The sequence below is a fragment of the Pan troglodytes genome, chromosome 14 (genome assembly GCF_028858775.2).
Source record: "Pan troglodytes isolate AG18354 chromosome 14, NHGRI_mPanTro3-v2.0_pri, whole genome shotgun sequence".
Taxonomy (NCBI): Eukaryota; Metazoa; Chordata; class Mammalia; order Primates; family Hominidae; genus Pan; species Pan troglodytes.
In genome coordinates, this window is record NC_072412.2 from 80,474,856 (window position 1) to 80,485,556 (window position 10,701).

Genomic DNA, 10,701 nt, shown 5'->3' on the forward strand with positions numbered 1-10,701 from the left:
TAGATGTTACCTTAGTCCTTTCCAGGGCAGCCTTATGTATAGATTGGTAAAATTCCTCTTCCTTTTTCTGGATGTACTATATTCCTGATTCATTACCATTAAAGTCATGGCCAAAGCACTATTTCAGTGTAGGTATATAGTCACCTAATAATAATGTATGTTTATGACTGATAGCTATTGTACTCAGCGTACTATGTGCCAAATTTAAATGTTTTAAGTCACTCCTACATAAAGTATGTATTATCATCTTACCTTTGCAGAAGAGGAAACTAAGAAAAAAAGTTATACAGCTAGTTACTGTGGATTTGTCAATTTCTCTTTTTATGTTAGTCAAGGTTTGTTTTGTATATTTTCCAGCTAGATTTAAGGAGCATACATGTTTAGAATTATTATGGTCATTTAGTACATATATAGAAATATTTAATATTATATTCACCCCCTTTACCTCTAATGATTTTTCTTTGCCTGAAAACTTACTTGAATTTATAAGAGTTATTTATATATTCTGGAGACAAGTCCTTTGTCAGGTATGTGTATTATAAATATTCCTTACCACTTACGTGACTTATCTTCTCATTTTCTTAAAGGTGTCTTGGTGAGCAGAAATTTTAAATTTTGATAAAGTTCAGTTTATAATGTTTCTTTCTTCTTAGAGTCAGTGCTTTCCAAGTCCTGTCTAAGAAACTTTCCTCCACCTCAAGATCAAGAATATCTTCTGTGTTTTTTTCTACAATTTTCATTGTTTTAGCTTTTTATTTAGGTTTATTATCCATCCTGGAATAATTTTGTGTATCATATGAGTTGCTTTTCCTCAAAAGTCATATCGTTTGCTTTACTTTTGTTTGCTCTTCAGTGGCCTTCAAGTAGCTGTTTTGTTGGTTTATTTGCTTTTTCATATTGTCTGGTCTATAATTATTATCCCTGGTAGGGTTAATCCAATTCAATCTACTTTGCCATTACTGAAGCTATTCCAAACACAACCAACCTCTTCATGTCCTGGAAGCATGGTGATAATGCCTAAATAGTTAACTCCTTCTTCTAGTATCCTGCCAGATGAATTTGTATCAGCAGTTGTGTCATGTTCTGAGAGTTGCACTAAACCACCAATCATTCAGTTGGTGAGGTCTTTGAGAAAAATGATAAATTTTGGGTTAGGTTATGAGAAAAGTGTGTGTTTTACATAGAGATTAAGGAACCCTACCCTAGAGTGTATAAAGATTAGCCTATTGCTGTCATCAAGGTCATTTATCATTTATTACATATATTTTATTGCTTGGTAATAATCTTTTAGTTTGCAGTAAATCCTTTCAATAGCAATTAGATTTAAAAGTACATGTTTAAGCATTAGACCTAAAACCATAAAAACCCTAGAAGAAAACCTAGGCATTACCATTCAGGACATAGGCATGGGCAAGGACTTCATGGCTAAAACACCAAAAGCAATGGGAACAAAAGACAAAATTGACAAATGGTATCTAATTAAACTAAAGAGCTTCTGCACAGCAAAAGAAACTACCATCAGAGTGAACAGGCAACCTACAGAATGGGAGAAAATTTTTGCAACCTACTCATCTGACAAAGGGCTAATATCCAGAAACTACAATGAAGTCAAACAAATTTACAAGAAAAAAACAAACAACCCCATCAAAAAGTGGGCAAAGGACATGAACAGATACTTCTCAAAAGAAGACATTTATGCAGCCAAAACACACATGAAAAAATGCTCACCACCACTGGCCATCAGAAAAATGCAAATCAAAACCACAATGAGATACCATCTCACACCAGTTAGAATGGCAATCATTAAAAAGTCAGGAAACAACAGGTGCTGGAGAGGATGTGGAGAAACAGGAACACTTTTACACTATTGGTGGGACTGTAAACTAGCTCAACCATTGTGGAAATCAGTGTGGCGATTTCTCAGGGATCTAGAACTAGAAATACCATTTGACCCAGCAATCCCATTACTGGGTATATACCCAAAGGACTATAAATCATGCTGCTATAAAGACACGTGCACAGGTACGTTTATTGCGGCACTATTCACAATAGCAAAGACTTGGAACCAACCCAAATGTCCAACAATGATAGACTGAATTAAGAAAATGTGGCACATATACACCATGGAATACTATGCAGCCATAAAAAAGGATGAGTTCACATCCTTTGTAGGGACATGGATGAAACCGGAAATCATCATTCTCAGTAAACTATTGCAAGGACAAAAAACCAAACACCACATGTTCTCAGTCATAGGTGGGAATTGAACAATGAGAACACATGGACACAGGAAGGGGAACATCACACTCTGGGGACTGTTGTGGGGTCGGGGGAGGGGGGAGGGATAGCATTAGGAGATACACCTAATGCTAAATGACGAGTTAATGGGTGCAGCACACCAGCATGGCACATGTATACATATATAACTAACCTGCACATTGTGCACATGTACCCTAAAACTTAAAGTATAATAATAATAAAATAAAATAAAAAGTACATGTTTAATGAAAAATTAAGTAGTGAATTTACATTTCTCTGGACAGTTGATGATAAGTAAGTAATTTGTTTGTCTGTTTACCATCCAATAGGGGGGCAATTCTAATAGCAGAAATTGGAAAAATCAGAACACACAAATCTGCTAAAGAACTACCAGTACCTACTTCAAGATTTAGTAGTTTTATCAACAATTTAACATATCTATCTGAAGACAATCACTTCACAAACCCTGTAAGGGTTACTTGCATATCACCAATTAGATCAAACCATTTTTCTTCTAAATCAATTTATTTTTAGTTCCCAGATTGGTTATGCATATAAATAAAGCAATAGCTGTTAAAACATTGGCTTCATTAACTGAAATAAAATTTAGAAAATAATTTAAATGAAGCCATTTTTATATCAGTATCATAAGAGGACTCAAACAGAAAAGCAGTTAATTTTTCTTCATCCAAACTATAAACTCAAGACTCTTTATAAGTTTATTCTTTTAATTAAATATCCAACATGATCTGGAAACTGTTATAAACTCAGTTATAAATTTCAATATAGAAAATAATATTGAAGGAGGGGAGGAGCTAGATGGCTAAATAGAGGGCTCCACCAATCATCCCTCCTGCAAGGGCACAAATTTAACAAATATCGATATAAAAAAAAGTACTTCAATAAGAACCGAAAATCAGTTGAGTACTCAAAGTACCTGGTTTTAACTCCATATCACTGAAAGGGGCATGGAAAAGGTAGAAAAAATAGTCTTGAATAGCCAATGGCAACCTGTCCACTTCCTCAGAAGTAGCTGTGTGGCATAGAGAAAAAAATGTGTGCTCTGGGAGAGGGAAGGTGCAGCAATTGTGAGATATGGTACTGAACCCTGTGTTGCCCTGTTATAGCAGAAAGCAAAGCCAGACTGAACTGAGTTGACACCTGCCCATGGAGGGAGTATTTAAACCAGCCATAGCCAGAGGAGTATGGCCCATCCCAAAAACTGGAACTTGAGTTCCAGTAAGCCTCACTATCTCGGGCTGGAGTGTTCTGGGGCCCTAAATAAACTTGAAAGGCAGCCTAGGCAACAAGGGCTGCAACTCCTAGGTGAGTCCTAGGGCTGAGCTGGGCTCAGAAGCCAGTAGACTAGGGAAACACATGACATACTGAGACATCGACCAGAACAACTGGGGAAGTGCTGACACCACCTCTCCTCTAAGCCCAGACTGCACATCTCATGTCTCTAAAAGAGTCCCCTTCCTTCCACTTGAGGAGAGGAGAGGGAAGAATGGGAAGGACTTTGTCTTGCATCTTGGATGTCAGCTCAGCCACAGCAGGACAGGGCACTGGTCAGAGCTGCGAGACCCCCTTTCCAGGTCCTAGCTCCTAGACAACATTTCTAGACGCATCCTGGGCCAGAAGGGAACCCATTTCCTTGAAGGGAAGGACCCAGTCCTGGGAGGATTCATCATCTGCTAACTGAAGTGTTGGCCCTGAATAAACAGCAGCAATACCCAGGTAGTACATTGTGGCCCTTGAGGAAAGCAGAGGGAAAAGTAAAGGAGACTTGTCTTACACCATAGATAGCAGCTCTGCCACAGTAGGGTAGAGTACAACACAGGCTCTTGGGGTCCAGGATTCCAGGCCTTGGCTCTTGGATGGCATTTCTAGACCTGCCCTGGGTCAGAGGGCTGCCCACTGCCATTAAAGGTGAGTCCCAAGCTAAGCAGCATTCACCAAAAGCTGACTGAAGAGCCCTTGGGCTTTAAGTAAACATTGGTGGTGGCTTGGCAGAATCCCCCCATGGGCCAGTGGTGGCAGCAGGCACAGAGCGAGGCTCTCTGCTTATGGCCAGGGGAAGGAAGAACAAGAAAGACTTTATATTGTGGTTCCAGTGCCAGCTTAGCCTCAGTAGAATAAAACATTAGGCAAATTTCTGAGGTTATTTTTGGCTCCAAACTCTGGCTCCCAGACAGCATCTTTAGACCTGCTCAGGGCCTAGGGAAACTCACCAACCTAAAGGAAAGGACACAGATTTGGCTGTCTTCACCAGCTACTGATCATAGAGCCCTAGGGCCTTGTGTGAACATAGGTGGTAGTGAGGTAGTGATTACAGTGGGCCTTTAGGCAAGACCTAATGTTATGCTGGCTCCGGGTCTGACACAGCACAGTCCCAGTTGTGGTAGCCACAGGGGTGCTCACATCACCACACACCCAGTTACAGGCAGCTCAGCACAGAGAGAGACTCCATTTGTTTGGGAGAAAGTAAGGGAAAAGAACAAGAGTGTCCACATAGTAATCCAGAGAATTCTTCTGGATCTTATCTAAGACCACCAAGGCAGTACCTCTACGAGTCTCAAAAAAACCAGTTATATTGGGTTTGGGGCCTAGGTCCCCTTGAATACCTGGGAAGCCTTCTCAAGAAAGACAGGCACAAACAATTCCAGATTGTGAAGACTACAATGAATACCTACTTCTTCAATGTGCAGACACCAAAGAACATCTACAAGCATCAAGATCATGCAGGAAAACATGACCAAACCAAATTAACTAAATAAGTCACCAGAGACCAATTCTGTAGAAACAGAGAATTGGATCTTTTATACAAAGAATTCAAATAGCTTACTTGAAGAAACTTAAAGAAATTCAACATAACACAGAGAAGGAATGCAGAATTCTATCAAATAAATTTAACAAAGATATTGAAATAATTCAAAACAATCATGCAGAAATTCTAGAGCTAAAAAATGCAATTGACACACTAAAGAATGCATCAGAGTCACATAATAGCAAAATGTATTAAGTGGAAGAAATAACTAGTGATCTTGAAGACAGGCCACTTAAAAATATATACTCAGAAGAGACAAAAGAAAAAAGAATAAAAAACACTGAAGCACACCTATGAGATCTAGAAATAGTCTCAAAATGGTAAATCTAAGAGTTATTGTCCTTAAAGAGGAAGTAGAGAAAAAGATGGGGTATAAAGTTTATTCAAAGAGATTAACAGAGAACTTCCCAAACCTAGAAAAAGATACCAATATTTAAGTACATGAAGGTTATAGAACACCAAGAAGATTTAACCAAAAGACTGCCTCTTTGGTGGAAGGAACATAGAGTTGGATCAGGCTGAATTTATTGATTTGTGCCCACTAAGTAGGGACTCTGCATATAACGTTGCAGCTCAGGGAGTTACAAAAAGTTCTATTAGTTTATTTGCTTGGTTAGCTGAAATACAGATTAAAAGATGGCCCACTGTGAGTGAGCTGTAAATGTCTGATCTCTCTTTATTTAGTGTATAGGAAGAGATCCAAAGGCTTAGGAAGGTTGGGATGGTGGAGTGGATTAGTCAGTTTAGACCTACTCATTCCAGTTCGGAGGGTCCAGAAGGTATGCCCTTGACCAATGCCTTGCAAAATAGATTTGTGAGGGCAGCACCTGCATCTTTGAAGAGTCCTGTAATTGCTTTTCTCTGTATGTCAGATGTAACAGTGGGAACCACAGTCGCTCAACTACAACATTTAAATACAATGGGAATAATTGGATCCTGAGGTGACAGGGGCCAAGTGGGGGCACTGAATCACCAAAGGCAAGGTGGGCATAGCTACTGTAATAAACAGCAAAGACAAAGTGGCAATCAGAATAGTCTGACTTTTGTAGCCCTCTGGTATTGGCTAGTTACTCATGGTGTTCCTAGAAGTGAAATTGATAGGAAGCCTATTGCATTCCTACTTAATTTATACAAGCATAAAACTTCTAGGTTGAATGGACATAAGACTAATTTGAATTATAGAAACAGAGAATCATGGCCCCTCAATCAACTTCCAGACTTGAGCCAGTTTACAGACCCAGATAATGAAGGGGAGGCTGGGTGTCCTTGATCAAGGACCTAACTACATTACTCACAGTTTATGCAGTGAATCTTTCTCCCATCCTTACCCAAGGAAACCTCCAGCTTTTTACCAGAGTAACTGTGCACTGGGGAAAGGGAAAGGATCAGACATTTCAGAGACTACTGGACACTGGCTCTGAGCTGATGTTGATTCCAGGGGACCCAAAACGTCATTGTGGTCCTCCAGTTAAAGTAGGGGCTTAGGGAGGTCAGGTAATTAATGGAGTTTTAGCTCAGGTCCAACTTACAGTGGGTCCCCGGACTCATCCTATGGTCATTTCCCCAGTGCCAGAATGCATAATTGGCATAGACATACTTAGCAGCTGGCAGAACCCCCACATTGGCTCTGACTGGTAGGGGTGAGGGCTATTGTGGTGGGAAATGCCAAATGGAAGCCAATAGAGCTGTCTCTACCTAGAAAAATAGTAATTCAAAAATAATATTGCATCCCCGGAGGGACTGCAGAGATTACTGCCACCAAAAAGGACTTGAAAGATGCAGAGGTGGTGATTCCCACTACATCCCCATTCAACTTTCCCTTTTGGCCTGTGCAGAAAACAGATGGATCTTGGAGAATGACAGTGAATTATCATAAGCTTAACCAAATGGTGACGCCAATTGCAGCTGCTGTACTGGATGTGATTTCATTTCTTGAGCAAATTAACATATCTCCTGGTATCTGATATGCAGCCATTGACTTGGCAAATGCCTTTTTCTTTATTTTGTCCATAATGTGCATCAGAAGCAATTTGCCTTCAGTTGTTAAGGCCAGAAATATACCTTTACTGTCCTATCTCAGGGGTATATCAACTCTCTGGCTTTGTGTTATAATCTTATTTGGAGAGAACTTGATGACTTTTTGCTTCCACAAGATATCACACCAGTCCATTACATTGATGACATTATGCTGATTGGATCCCATGAACAAGAAGTAGCAAACACACTGGACTTATAGGTGAGACATGTGTGTGCCAGAGGATGGGAAATAGACTAAAATTAAGGGACCTTGTACCTCAGTAAAATTTCCAGGGGTCCAGTGGTGTGGGCCTGTTGTGATATTCCTTCTAAGGTGAAGGATAAGTTGCTTCATTTGGCCCCTCCTACAACCAAGAAAGAGGAACAATGCCTAGTGGACCTATTTGGATTTTGAAGGCAACACATTTCTCATTTGGGTGTGTTACTCTGGCTCATTTATTAAGTGACCCAAAAGACTGCCAGTTTTGAGTGGGGTCCAGAACAGAAGATGGCTCTATAACAGGTCCAGGCTACCGTGCAAGCTGCTCTGCCAATTGGCATATGACCCAGCAGATCCAATGGTGCTTGAGGTGTCAGTGACAGATAGGGATGCTGTTTGAAGCCTTTGGCAGGCCCCCATAGGTGGATCAAAGTGGAGGCCTCAAAGATTTTGGAGCAAGGCCCTGCCATCTTCTGCTACTCTTTTTTTTGAGAGACAGCTCTTGGCCTGTTACTGGGCTTTGGTAGAAACTGAACGCTTGACTATGGGTCATCAAGTCACCATGCAACCTGCCTATCATGAACTGGGTGCTTTCTGATCCATCTAGCCATAAAATGAGTCATGAACAGCAGCATTCTATCATCAAATGGAAGTGGTATATATGTGATTGGGCTTGAGCAGGTCCTGAAGGCACAAGTAAGTTACATGAGGAAGTGGCTCAAATGCCCACGGTCTCTACTGCTGCCACCCTGCCTTCTCTCCCCCAGCCTGCACTGAAGGCCTCATAGGGAGTTCCCTATGATCAGTTGACAGAGGAAGAGAGGACTAGGGCCTGGTTCACAGGTGATTCTGCATGATATGCAGGTACCACCCGAAAGTGGACAGCTGCAGCACTGCAGCCCCTTTCTAGGAGAACCCTGAAGGACAGTGGTGAAGGGAAATCTTCCCAGTGGGCAGAACTTAGAGCAGTGTACCTGGTTGTGTGCTTTTCATGGAAGAAGAAATGGCTAGATGTGCAATTATATACTGATTCATGGGCTGTAGCCAATGGTTTGGCTGGATGGTCAGGGACTTGGAAGAAGCATGCTTGGAAAATCAGTAACAAAGAAATTTGGGGAAGAGGTATGTGGATGGACCTCTCTGAGTGGTCAAAAGCTGTGAAGATATTTGTATTTCATGTGAGTGCTCACCAATAGGTGACCTCAGTAGAGGAGGAATTTAATAATCAAGTTGATATGATGACCCATTCTGTGGATACCACTCAGCCTCTTTCCCAGCCACCCTGTCATTGCCCAATGGGCCCATGAACAAAGTGGCCATGGTGGCAGGGATGGAGGTTATGCATGGGCTCAGCAACATAGACTTCCACTCACCAAGGCTGACCTGGCTATGGCCACTGCTGAGTGCCCAATTTGCCAGCAGGAGAGACCAACACTGAGCCCTTGATATAGCACCATTCCTCAGTGTGATTAGCCAGCTACCTGGTGGCAGGTTGATTATATTGGACCTTTTCCATCATGGAAAGGGCAGAGGTTTGTCCTCACTGGAACAGACACTTACTCCAGATATGGGTTTGCCTATCCTTCATGCAATGCTTCTGCCAAGACTACCATCCATGGACTCACGGAATGCCTTATCCACCATCATGGTATTCCACATAGCATTGCCTCTGATCAAGGCACTCACTTCACTGCTAAAGAAGTGTGGCAGTGGGCTCATTCTCCTGGAATCCACTGATCTCATCATGCTCCCCATCACCCTGAAGCAGCTGAATTGATAGAATGGTGGAATAGCCTTTTGAAGTCAAAATTACAATGCCAACTAGGTGACAATACTTTGCAGGGCTGGGGCAAAGTTCTCCTGAAGGCTGTGTATGCTCTGAATCAGTGTCCAATATATGGTGCTGTTTGTCTCATAGCCTTGATTCATGGGTCTAGGAATGAAGTGGTGGAAATGACACTACTCACTATCACCCCTAGTGAGCCACTAGCAAAATTTTTGCTTCTTGTTCCCAAGACAGTATGTTCTGCTGTCCTAGAGGTCTTAGTTCCAGAGGGAGAAACAATGCCACCAGGAGACACAACAATCATTCCATTAAATTGGAAGTTAAGATTGCCACCTGGACATTCTGGACTCTTCCTACCTTTAAGTCAACAGGCTAAGAAGGGAGTTACAGTGTTGGCTAGAGTGATTGACCCAGACTATCAAGAAGAAATCAGTCTAAGGTAACTTTAATTTCACAACAAAGGTAAGGAAGAGTATGTACAGAATACAGGAGATCCATTAGGGCATCTCTTAGTATTACCATGCCCTGTGATTAAGGTCAATGGGAAACTATGACAGCCCAAACCAGGCAGGACTACAAATGACCCAGACCCTTCAGGAATAAAGGTTTGGGTTATGCCACCAGGGAAAACAAACAAGCAAAAAAACACTACCTGCTGGGTTGCTTGCTGCTGGCAAAGGGAATACAGAATGAACAACAGAGGAATGTAGTCATCAATACCAGCTATGACCACGTGACCAGCTGCAGAAATGAGAACTGTAATTGTCATGAGTATTTCCTCCTTTTGCTATTAAAAACACGTTTGTGCATGTATACACTTGTACTAAGAAAATATCTTCATTTTATTTCCTTTCTCCTTTATCATGTGACATAAGATTTACTGAATTCACATCAGAATTTAAGTATTGTTAACTTTATGTAATAGTATTTGGGTTGTGGTGTGGATTGGTGCATTTCAAGTTGTATGAAGGATAGTTGTATTGTGTTAGGCAAAATTATGACCTTATTATTGTCTTTATTTGAAGATTATGTATGATCTCAGGAGATGTGTATGGGTTCAAGTTGACAACGGTTGGACTTGTGATGGTTAATACTGAGTGTAGACTTGATTGGACTGAAGGATACAAAGTATTGATCCTGGGTGTGTCTGTGAGGGTGTTGTCAAAGGAGAGTCAGTGGGCTAGGAAAGGCAGAGCCATACTTAATCTGGGTGGGCACAATCTAATCAGCTGCCAGTGCAGCTAGAATATAAGCAGACAGAAAAATCTGAAAAGAGAGACTGGCCTAGCCTCCTGGTCTACATCTTTCTCTCATGCTGGATGCTTCCTGCCCTCGAAAATTGGACTCCAATTTCTTCAGTATGGGAAATCAGACTGGCTCTCCTTGATTCTCAGCCTGCAGATGGCCTACTCTGGGACCTTGTGATCATGTGAGTTAATACTTAATAAACTCCCATATATATATATATATGGGCAGCTGGTCATGGGGTCATAGCTGGTATTGATGACTACATTCTTCTATTGCCCATTCTGTATTCCCTTTGCCATCAGCAAGCACCCCAGCAGTGTTTTGTTTTTTTTTTTCCCTGGTGGT